The sequence below is a fragment of the Myiozetetes cayanensis genome, unplaced genomic scaffold (assembly GCF_022539395.1).
Source record: "Myiozetetes cayanensis isolate MyiCay16 unplaced genomic scaffold, myiCay2020 scf325, whole genome shotgun sequence".
Taxonomy (NCBI): domain Eukaryota; kingdom Metazoa; phylum Chordata; class Aves; order Passeriformes; family Tyrannidae; genus Myiozetetes; species Myiozetetes cayanensis.
This window is the reverse complement of record NW_026087550.1, coordinates 36,172-45,800: the sequence shown is the minus strand read 5'-3', so window position 1 is coordinate 45,800 and position 9,629 is coordinate 36,172. Positions and strand designations below refer to the sequence as shown.

The following is a 9,629-nucleotide window of genomic DNA, read 5'->3' as shown; positions in this document are numbered from 1 at the left end:
GGATGGTCACTGGGTGGTCACTCATGGTCAGTGGTCACTCAGTGGTCACTGGGGGGTCACTCATGGTCAGTAGTCACTCAGTGGTCAGTGGATGGTCACTGGGGGGTCACTCATGGTCAGTGGCCACTCAGAGATCACTGGGTGGTCACTCAGTGGTCATTGTGTGGTCACTGGGGGGTCACTCATGGTCAGTGGTCACTCAGTGGTCAGTGGATGGTCACTGAATGGTCACTCATGGTCAGTGGTCACTCCAGGTCAGTGGGCACTCCTGGTCACTCAGTGGTCACTGTGTGGTCACTCAGCAGTCAGTTGGTCACTCAGTGGTCACTCAGTGGTCACTGGGTGGTCAGTGAGTGGTCAGTGGTCACTCAGTGGTCACTCAGTGGTCACTGTGTGGTCACTCAGTGGTCACTCAGTGGTCAGTGGTCACTCCATGGTCACTCAGTGGTCACTCAGTGGTCAGTGAGTGGTCAGTGGTCACTCAGTGGTCACTCAGTGATCAGTGGTCACTCAGTGGTCACTCAGTGGTCAGTTGGTGGTCACTCAGTGGTCAGTGAATGGTCAGTTGGCGGCAGAACCCCCCGTGTGCCCCCAGGGCGACCCCTCCAGTCAGTTGTCACTCAGAGATCACTGGGTGGTCACTCATGGTCAGTGGTCACTCAGTAGTCAGTGGATGGTCACTCATGGTCAGTGGTCACTGTGTGGTCACTCAGCAGTCAGTTGGTCACTCAGTGGTCACTCAGTGGTCACTGAGTGGTCAGTTGTGGTCAGTTGGTCACTCAGTGAGTGGTCAGTTGGCGGCAGAACCCCCCGTGTGCCCCCAGGGCGACCCCTCCGGTCAGTGGTCACTCAGTGGTCACTCAGTGGTCACTCATGGTCACTGTGTGGTCACTCCATGGTCACTCAGTGGTCACTCAGTGGTCACTCATGGTCAGTGGTCACTCAGTGGTCACTCAGTGGTCACTCATGGTCAGTGGTCACTCAGTGGTCAGTTGGTGGTCACTCAGTGGTCAGTGAGTGGTCAGTTGGCGGCAGAACCCCCCGTGTGCCCCCAGGGCGACCCCTCCGGCCGCAGCCACGGCCACCTCGTCCAGCAGAGTGACCAGAGCCACGGCCAGCGACTGACCCTGCCCGGGCACCTGAGGGCAAAGGGACACAGGGGTCAGTTGGGGTCACCTGGGGTCATCTGGGGGTCATTTAAGGGTCATCTGGGGTCACCTGGGGGACATTTGGGGTCACCTGGGGTCATCTGGGGTCACCTGGGGTCATTTAAGGGTCATTTAGGGGTCATCTGGGGTCATCTGGGGTCACCTGGGGGTCATTTGGGGGTGGTTTGGGGTCATTTGGGGTCATCTGGGGGTCATTTAAGGGTCATCTGGGGTCACCTGGGGTCACCTGGGGGTCATTTGGGGGTGGTTTGGGGTCATTGGGGTCATCTAGGGTCGTTTAAGGGTCATCTGGGGTCACCTGGGGTCATCTGGGGGTCATTTGGGGTCATCTGGGGGCACCTGGGGTCATGTTTGGGTCATTTGGGGTCACCTGGGGTCACCTGGGGGTCATTTGGGGTCATCTGGGGGCATTGGGGGTCATGTTTGGGTCATTTGGGGTCACCTGGGGTCGTTTAAGGGTCATCTCAGGGTCATTTTGGGGTCACCTGGGGGCATTCGGGGTCATGTTTGGGTCATTTGGGGTCACCTGGGGTCGTTTAAGGGTCATCTCGGGGTCATTTTGGGGTCATTTGGAGTCATTTGGGGTCATCTGGGGGTCATTTGGGAGGGTCAGGGGTCATTGGGGGTCATTGGGGGTCATCTGGGAGTCATTTGGGGGTCATTGGGGTCATTTGGGGGTCAATTGGGGTCAGCTGGGGGTCATTTGGGAGGGTCAGGGGTCATTTGGGGTCACCTGGGGGTCATTTAAGGGTCATTTGGGAGGGTCAGGGGTCATTTGGGGTCATTTGGGGTCACCTGAGGGGTCAAGGTCCCCCCTCCCCCTCCCACCTGGACCCTCCCCCTCTCACCCACTTGGCCCCTCCCTCCCCTTCTGGTCCCTCTCCTCTCCTCCAGCCTCCCCCCCTCCGCTCCTCCTCCTCCCAACAAGCCCCTCCCCTCCCCAGTCCCTCCCTGGCCCCTCCCCTCCCACCTGGCCCCTCCCCTTCCCCTCCAGCTCCTCCCCTGCTACCTGACCCCTCCCTTCCATTTTCCCCTCCCCTTCCCAACAAGCCCCTCCCCTCCTCTGACCCCTCCTCTCCCAGCCTCTCCCCTCTTTCTGGCCCCTCCTTCTCTGTTCTGGTCCTCCTCCCTCCTCCTCCTTTGCCCTCCCCAGCCCTCCCCTCCTCTGTGGCCCTCCTCAGCCCCTCCCCACCCTCCTTTGTCCCCTCCCTCATTTTAGCCCCTCCCCCACCCTCCTTGTGTCCCTCCCCCAGCCCCTCCCCACCCTCCTCTGTCCCTCCCCTCACCTGCTGGGCCAGGTTGAGGAAGGTGTTGGCGTAGGCCCCTCCCCACCAGCCCCTCCCCACCACCAGCACGGCGGCCACGCCCAGCGAGGAGGAGGGGCCAGAGCACGGCAGCCAATAGGAAAGCAGCGTTCAGCACCTGGGGCGGGGCCAAGGTCAGGGGGTGGGGCTTGGGAATGGGGGCGGGGTTAAAGGGAGAGGGGGAGGGGCAGGTTGGGGGCATTCAGGGGTCACTCAGGGGTCAATTTTGGGGTCATTTAAAGGCCACTTTGGGGTCACTCAAAGCTCAATTTTGGGGTCATTTAAAGGCCACTTTGGGGTCACTCAAAGCTCAATTTTGGGGTCACTCCAAGGTCAGTTTTGGGGTCACTCAGAGGTCACTTTGGGGTCATTCAAAGGTCAGCTTGGGGTCAATTTTTTGGGTCACTCCAAGGTCAGTTTGGGGTCATTTAAAGGTCACTTTGGGGTCACTTAAAGGTCACTTTGGGGGTCACTTTGGGGTCACTAAAAGGTCATTTTGGGGGTCATTTTAGGGGTCATTTTGGGTCACTAAAAGGTCATTTTGGGGGTCATTCTGGAGGTTATTTTGGGGTCACTAAAAGGTCATTTTGGGGGTCATTTTGGGGTCACTCAAAGGTCATTTTGGGGGTCACTTTGGGGTCATTCAAAGACCGCTTTGGGGGAGTCACTCAGGGGTCAATTTGGGGTCAGTCCTGGGGGTGGGGAGGGGTCAGAGGGGGAGGGCCTCACCTGTATCAGGGCCAGCCCTCGAGGCGCCGCAGGCGGAGGCAGCGCGAGGACGAGCGGGACACGAAGACCCCAGCTGGTAACAGAGCTGCAGCCTGGGGAGGGGCACAGGGTGGGGAGGGGCTGTTAGAGAGGGGAGGGGACAGGAACACCCCCACCTGGTAACAGAGCTGCAGCCTGGGGAGGGGCACAGGGTGGGGAGGGGCTGTTAGAGAGGGGAGGGACAGGGACACCCCCAGCTGGTAACAGAGCTGCAGCCTGGGGGAGGGGCACAGGGTGGGGAGGGGCTGTTAGAGAGGGGAGGGGACAGGAACACCCCCACCTGGTAACAGAGCTGCAGCCTGGGGGAGGGGCACAGGGTGGGGAGGGGCTGTTAGAGAGGGGAGGGACAGGAACACCCCAGCTGGCTAACAGAGCTGCAGCCTGGGGAGGGGCACAGGGTGGGGAGGGGCTGTTAGAGAGGGGAGGGGACAGGAACACCCTCACCTGGTAACAGAGCTGCAGCCTGGGGGAGGGGCACAGGGTGGGGAGGGGCTGTTAGAGAGGGGAGGGGACAGGAACACCCCAGCTGGTAACAGAGCTGCAGCCTGGGGAGGGGCACAGGGTGGGGAGGGGCTGTTAGAGAGGGGGAGGGGACAGGAACACCCCCACCTGGTAACAGAGCTGCAGCCTGGGGAGGGGCACAGGGTGGGGAGGGGCTGTTAGAGAGGGGGAGGGGACAGGAACACCCCCACCTGGTAACAGAGCTGCAGCCTGGGGGAGGGGCACAGGGTGGGGAGGGGACAGGAACACCCCACCTGGTAACAGAGCTGCAGCCTGGGGAGGGGCTCTTACAGGTGGGGAGGGCCCACGGGGTGGGGAGGGGCCATCCCACCCACGCCCTCCCCTCCCCGACTCACGTGCGGTACTGGGCGGTGTGGGGGAGGGGCGAGGAGGGGAAGTAGAGCAGCTCCAGCTGTGGGGGGAGGGGGAAGGGTACAAGGTTTGAGTGGGGAGGGGTCGCCCCTCCCCCTCCCTCTGCCTCCCCAAACCCCTCCCCACTCCAAAGATGCCCTCCCCACCCACAACTCTCGTCGCCCCTCCCCACCCAGCAGCCCCTCCCCCTTTCCATTGATCCCTCCCCTGTAATTACCCCTCCCCCACCCCTCAGACCCCTCCCCACTCCTCTGACCCCTTCCCCACCTCCTGCCCCTCCCCCTTCCTTCTGACCCCTCCCTTACCCTCTGCCCCTCCCCACTCCTCTGACCCCTCCCCACCCCCAACCCCTCAAGATTTTGCCCCTCCCCCAACTCCTCCCCAAAATTCCTCCTCCCCCTCCCCACCACCTCCATTGACCCCTCCCCACCAGCCCCTCCCCACCCCCAGCCCCTCCCCACCCACCAGCCCCTGGTTGACGAAATACTCGGCGAAATAAACGACCCCCAGGGGCCCTGACCCTCAGGGCGCTCTGTGGGGAGGGGCAGGGAGGAGGAGGCGAGGTCAGGCACGGCCCCTCCCCCACTCTGCAAAAGCCCCCAATTCAAGCTCCCTCCCCACCCAACTTTGACCCCTCCCCAAACTTTTTGGCCCCTCCCCCACGCATCAATGAACCCCTCCCCAAATCAGGACCCTCCCCCACCCCTTTTGGCCCCTCCCCCAACATTTTGACCCTCCCCACCCCTCCAAAGCCCTTCCCCAAATTGACCCCTCCCCAAAATGGGGCCCCTCCCCCACCCCTTTCAGCCCCTCCCCAAATAAGCCCCTCCCCTCCCCGTTTTTGGCCCTCCCCACCTTCCAAAGCCCCTCCCCCAACCCAGAGCCCCTCCCCCTCTCCTTCCCAACCCCCTCCTCCCTCAGCGTTTTCCCACGGGGTGGGGAGGGGCAGGATCTCACCTGGCCCCTCCCCCACCCCTAAACCCCTCCCCCACCCCTTTAAAAGCCCCTCCCCTCACCTTGACCACCCCACCTCCCTCCTGTCCCCACCCCGGGGAGGGGCAGGGGCTCGGCAGGGGAGGGCGGTGAGGAGGCGGAGCAGGAAGAAGTAGCTGGAAAAAATGGTGGGGAGGGTGAGAGGAACCCCTCCCCATTTTAGCTCCTCCCCAGGGCCCCACCCTTATTTTTAAGCCCCACCCCATTTTCAAGCCCCTCCCCACCCCAAAATCGCCCACCCCCACCTCCAGCCCCTCCCCGCACCCCCACCCCTATTTCAAGCCCCTCCCCCCACCCCAAAATCACCCACCCCCACCTCCAGCCCCTCCCCATAATCCCAACCCTTTAAAGCTCCTCCCCCAATTTTCAAGCCCCTCCCCATTTCCAAGCCCCTCCCCATCCCAAAATCTCCTCCCCACTTCCCAGCCCCTCCCCACAGCCCCACCCCATTTTTAGACCCTCCCCACAATCCCAACCCCTTTAAAGCCCCTCCCCAATTTTCAAGGCCCTCCCCCATTTCCAAGCCCTCCCCATTTCCAAGCCCCTCCCTTCCTTTAAACCTCCCTCCTCCCTTTCTTTTCAGCCCCTCCCCCACTTTTCAGCCCCTCCCCACTTTTCAGCCCCTCCATTTCCAATTCCCCATTTCCAAGCCCCTCCCCCATTTCCAATCCTCTCCCCATTTCCAAGCCCCTCCCCATTCTTTCAGCCCTTCCCCCATTTCCAATCCCCTCCCCATTCTTTCAGCCCCTCCCCCATTTCCAAGCCCCTCCCCCATCTTTCAGCCCCTCCCCCATTTCCAGCCCCTCCCCCGGTACCTGCAGAGCATGGTGGGGGGCAGGGCCAGGGCGGGCAGCAGGGCGTGGGGAGGGGCAGCAGAGCCCCAACCCCCACAGCCACAAAGCCCCGCCCACCCGGCCACGCCCGTGCCCGACGCCCAATAGGAGAGCCCCGAGCTGGGGAGGAGGGCAAAAATGGGGTGGGGTGGGGTGGGGAGGGTTTGGGACCCTCCCACCTGTAAATTGACCCCCAGAGACCCCCTGATTGACCCCTGACCCCCAGATTGACCCCCAGATTGACCCCTGACCCCAGAGTGACCCCAGGACCCCCTGATTGATCCTGACCCCCAGATTGACCCCCCAGAGCCGTAAATTGACCCCTGACCCCGGATTGACCCCAGGACCCCCTGATTGACCCCTGACCCCAGATTGACCCCAGATTGACCCCTGACCCCAGAGACCCCCAGGGACCCCCTGATTGACCCCTGACCCCCAGATTGACCCCCAGAGCCGTAAATTGACCCCTGACCCCCAGGATTGACCCCAGAGACCCCCAGATTGACCCCAGATCCACAGACTCCTGACCTCAGATTGACCCCAGAGCTCCTTGACCCCAAATTGACCCCCAGACCCATAAAGTGACCCCAAGACCCCCCAGACCCCCTGACCCCCAGATTGACCCCCCAGACCCACAAATGTGACCTCCAGAGACCCTTGACCCCAAATTGACCTCTAGGACCCCTAGATTGATCCCCCAGACCCGTAAATTGATCCTGAGCCCCCAGAGTTACCGCCCCAGACCCTAAAGTGACCCCCAAGAGACCTTCCCAAGGACCCCTGACCCCAAGACCCCCAGGACCCCCAGACCCCCAGATTGACCCTGACCCAAGAGACCCCTAGATTGACCCCCAAATTGACCCCAGACCCATAAAGTGACCCCAGAGACCCCCCCAGGACCCCCTGACCCCCAGATTGACCCCCCAGACCCACAAATTGACCTCCAGAGACCCCCAGACCCCCAAAATGACCCCTGACCCCCAGGACCCCCTAGATTGATCCCCTGACCCCAAATTGATCCCTGGAGACCCCAGGGTTACCCCTCCCCGACCCCCACAGTGACCCCCAAGGACCTTCCCAAGGACCCCCTGACCCCCAAGACCCCAGGGACCCCCAGACCCCCAGATTGATCTCTGACCCCAGAGACCCCTAGATTGACCCCAAATTGACCCCTGACCCCTAAAGTGACCCCCAGAGACCCCTCCAGGACTCCCCTGACCCTCAGATTGACCCTCAGACCGGTAAATTGACCCCAGAGACCCTCAGAGACCCCCAGACAACCCCAGACCCATAAATTGACCCCAGACCCCCAGATTGCCTCCTCCCCTCCGTACCTGTGTCCGGAGGCCGCCCGGCTGAGGAAAGTGACCTCACCCCGCCCCGCCCCCGCACTGCCCACGGCCACCCCTGGGGATAGAGTGACCACTGACCACTCACTGAACACCCACTGACCATCCACTGACCATCTACTGACCATCTACTGACCCCTGAGTGACCCCTGAGTGACCTCACCCAGCCCCGCCCCCGCACTGCCCACGGCCACCCCTGGGGATAGAGTGACCACTGAGTGACCACTGACCACTACTGACCATCCACTGACCACCCACTGACCACCCACTGACCACTACTGACCACCCACTGACCATCCACTGACCACCCACTGACCACCCACTGACCATCCACTGACCACTACTGACCATCCACTGACCATCCACTGACCACTACTGACCATCCACTGACCACTACTGACCATCCACTGACCATCCACTGACCATCTACTGACCATCCACTGACCATCCACTGACCATCTACTGACCATCCACTGACCATCCACTGACCATCCACTGACCATCCACTGACCATCCACTGACCAACCACTGACCATCCACTGACCATCTACTGACCATCCACTGACCATCCACTGACCATCCACTGACCATCCACTGACCATCTACTGACCAACCACTGACCATCCACTGACCATCTACTGACCATCCACTAACCATCCACTGACCACTACTGACCATCCACTGACCATCCACTGACCACTACTGACCACCCACTGACCATCCACTGACCATCTACTGACCATCCATTGACCATCTACTGACCACTACTGACCACTACTGACCATCCACTGACCATCCACTGACCATCCACTGACCATCTACTGACCACTACTGACCACTACTGACCACTACTGACCATCCACTGACCAACCACTGACCATCTACTGACCATCCACTGACCATCTACTGACCATCCACTGACCATCCACTGACCATCCACTGACCATCCACTGACCATCCACTGACCACTACTGACCACTACTGACCATCCACTGACCATCCACTGACCATCCACTGACCATCTACTGACCAACCACTGACCATCCACTGACCATCCACTGACCATCCACTGACCATCTACTGACCATCCACTGACCATCCACTGACCATCTACTGACCACCCACTGACCATCCACTGACCATCCACTGACCACCCACTGACCACCCACTGACCATCTACTGACCATCTACTGACCATCCACTGACCATCCACTGACCACCCACTGACCACTACTGACCATCTACTGACCATCTACTGACCATCTACTGACCACTACTGACCACCACTGACCATCCACTGACCACTACTGACCACCCACTGACCACTACTGACCACTACTGACCATCTACTGACCATCCACTGACCCCTCAGTGACCTCACCCAGCCCCGCCCCCGCACTGCCCACGGCCACCCCTGGGGATAGAGTGACCACTGAGTGACCACTGACCACCCACTGACCACTGACCACTACTGACCACCCACTGACCACTACTGACCATCCACTGACCATCCACTGACCACCCACTGACCATCCACTGACCACCCACTGACCACTACTGACCATCCACTGACCATCCACTGACCACCCACTGACCATCCACTGACCATCCACTGACCATCCACTGACCATCCACTGACCATCCACTGACCACTCACTGACCACCACTGACCATCCACTGACCATCTACTGACCACCCACTGACCACCCACTGACCACCCACTGACCACCCACTGACCCGAGTGACCCCTGAGTGACCACTGAGTGACCACTGACCACTACTGACCATCCACTGACCATCCACTGACCACTACTGACCATCCACTGACCATCCACTGACCACCCACTGACCACCCACTGACCCCTGATTGACCCCTGATTGACCCCTGAGTGACCCCTGAGTGACCACTGAGTGACCACCCCACGACCCCCCAAACGACCCCTGAGTGACCCCCGCCCCTCCCCCACCCCCTTTCCTTTCCTTTCCCCACTCCCACCCCTCCCCACCCTTTTCTTGGCCCTCCCTCCTCCCCAATTCCCCTCCCTCCTCCTCCAATTCCCTCCCCCACCCCCTCAGGCCCCTCCCCACCCCCAGGTCCCTCCCCCTCCTCACCCCCAGTCCGGCCGTGGGTCCCGAGGCCGAGGCCACGAGGGCGACGCTGCCCCAGGAGCAGAGAGAGACCAGGACCACCCTGGGGCTGGAAAGTGACGTCACAGGGTGGGGAGGGGCATCAGGGGTGGGGAGGGAGGGGGAGGGGTCTGAGGGAGGGGAGGGTCTGAGGGAGGAGGGGCCAGGAGGGCGACGCTGCCCCAGGAGCAGAGAGACCAAAACCACCCTGGG

General features: G+C 61.3%; 2 long non-coding RNA genes across 3 annotated transcripts; both read right to left on the bottom strand.

Moving 5' to 3' along the window:
* Positions 1-917: 917 nt before the first annotated feature.
* LOC126646137 (uncharacterized) lies at positions 918-4,648 on the bottom strand. Its single transcript, XR_007630231.1, has 5 exons — positions 4,580-4,648; positions 4,099-4,154; positions 3,203-3,294; positions 2,456-2,591; positions 918-1,139 (listed from the first exon to the last, which is right to left on the bottom strand). It is a non-coding gene; the product is annotated as an uncharacterized LOC126646137 (long non-coding RNA).
* A 555-nt stretch (positions 4,649-5,203) lies between these two features.
* LOC126646134 (uncharacterized) lies at positions 5,204-8,704 on the bottom strand. 2 transcript variants are annotated; one of them, XR_007630230.1, is made up of 4 exons: positions 8,666-8,704; positions 7,275-7,309; positions 5,923-6,060; positions 5,204-5,223 (listed from the first exon to the last, which is right to left on the bottom strand). It is a non-coding gene; the product is annotated as an uncharacterized LOC126646134 (long non-coding RNA). The 2 variants fall into 2 exon arrangements; XR_007630229.1 differs by lacking the exon at positions 8,666-8,704 and adding an exon at positions 7,448-7,486.
* Positions 8,705-9,629: the final 925 nt, after the last annotated feature.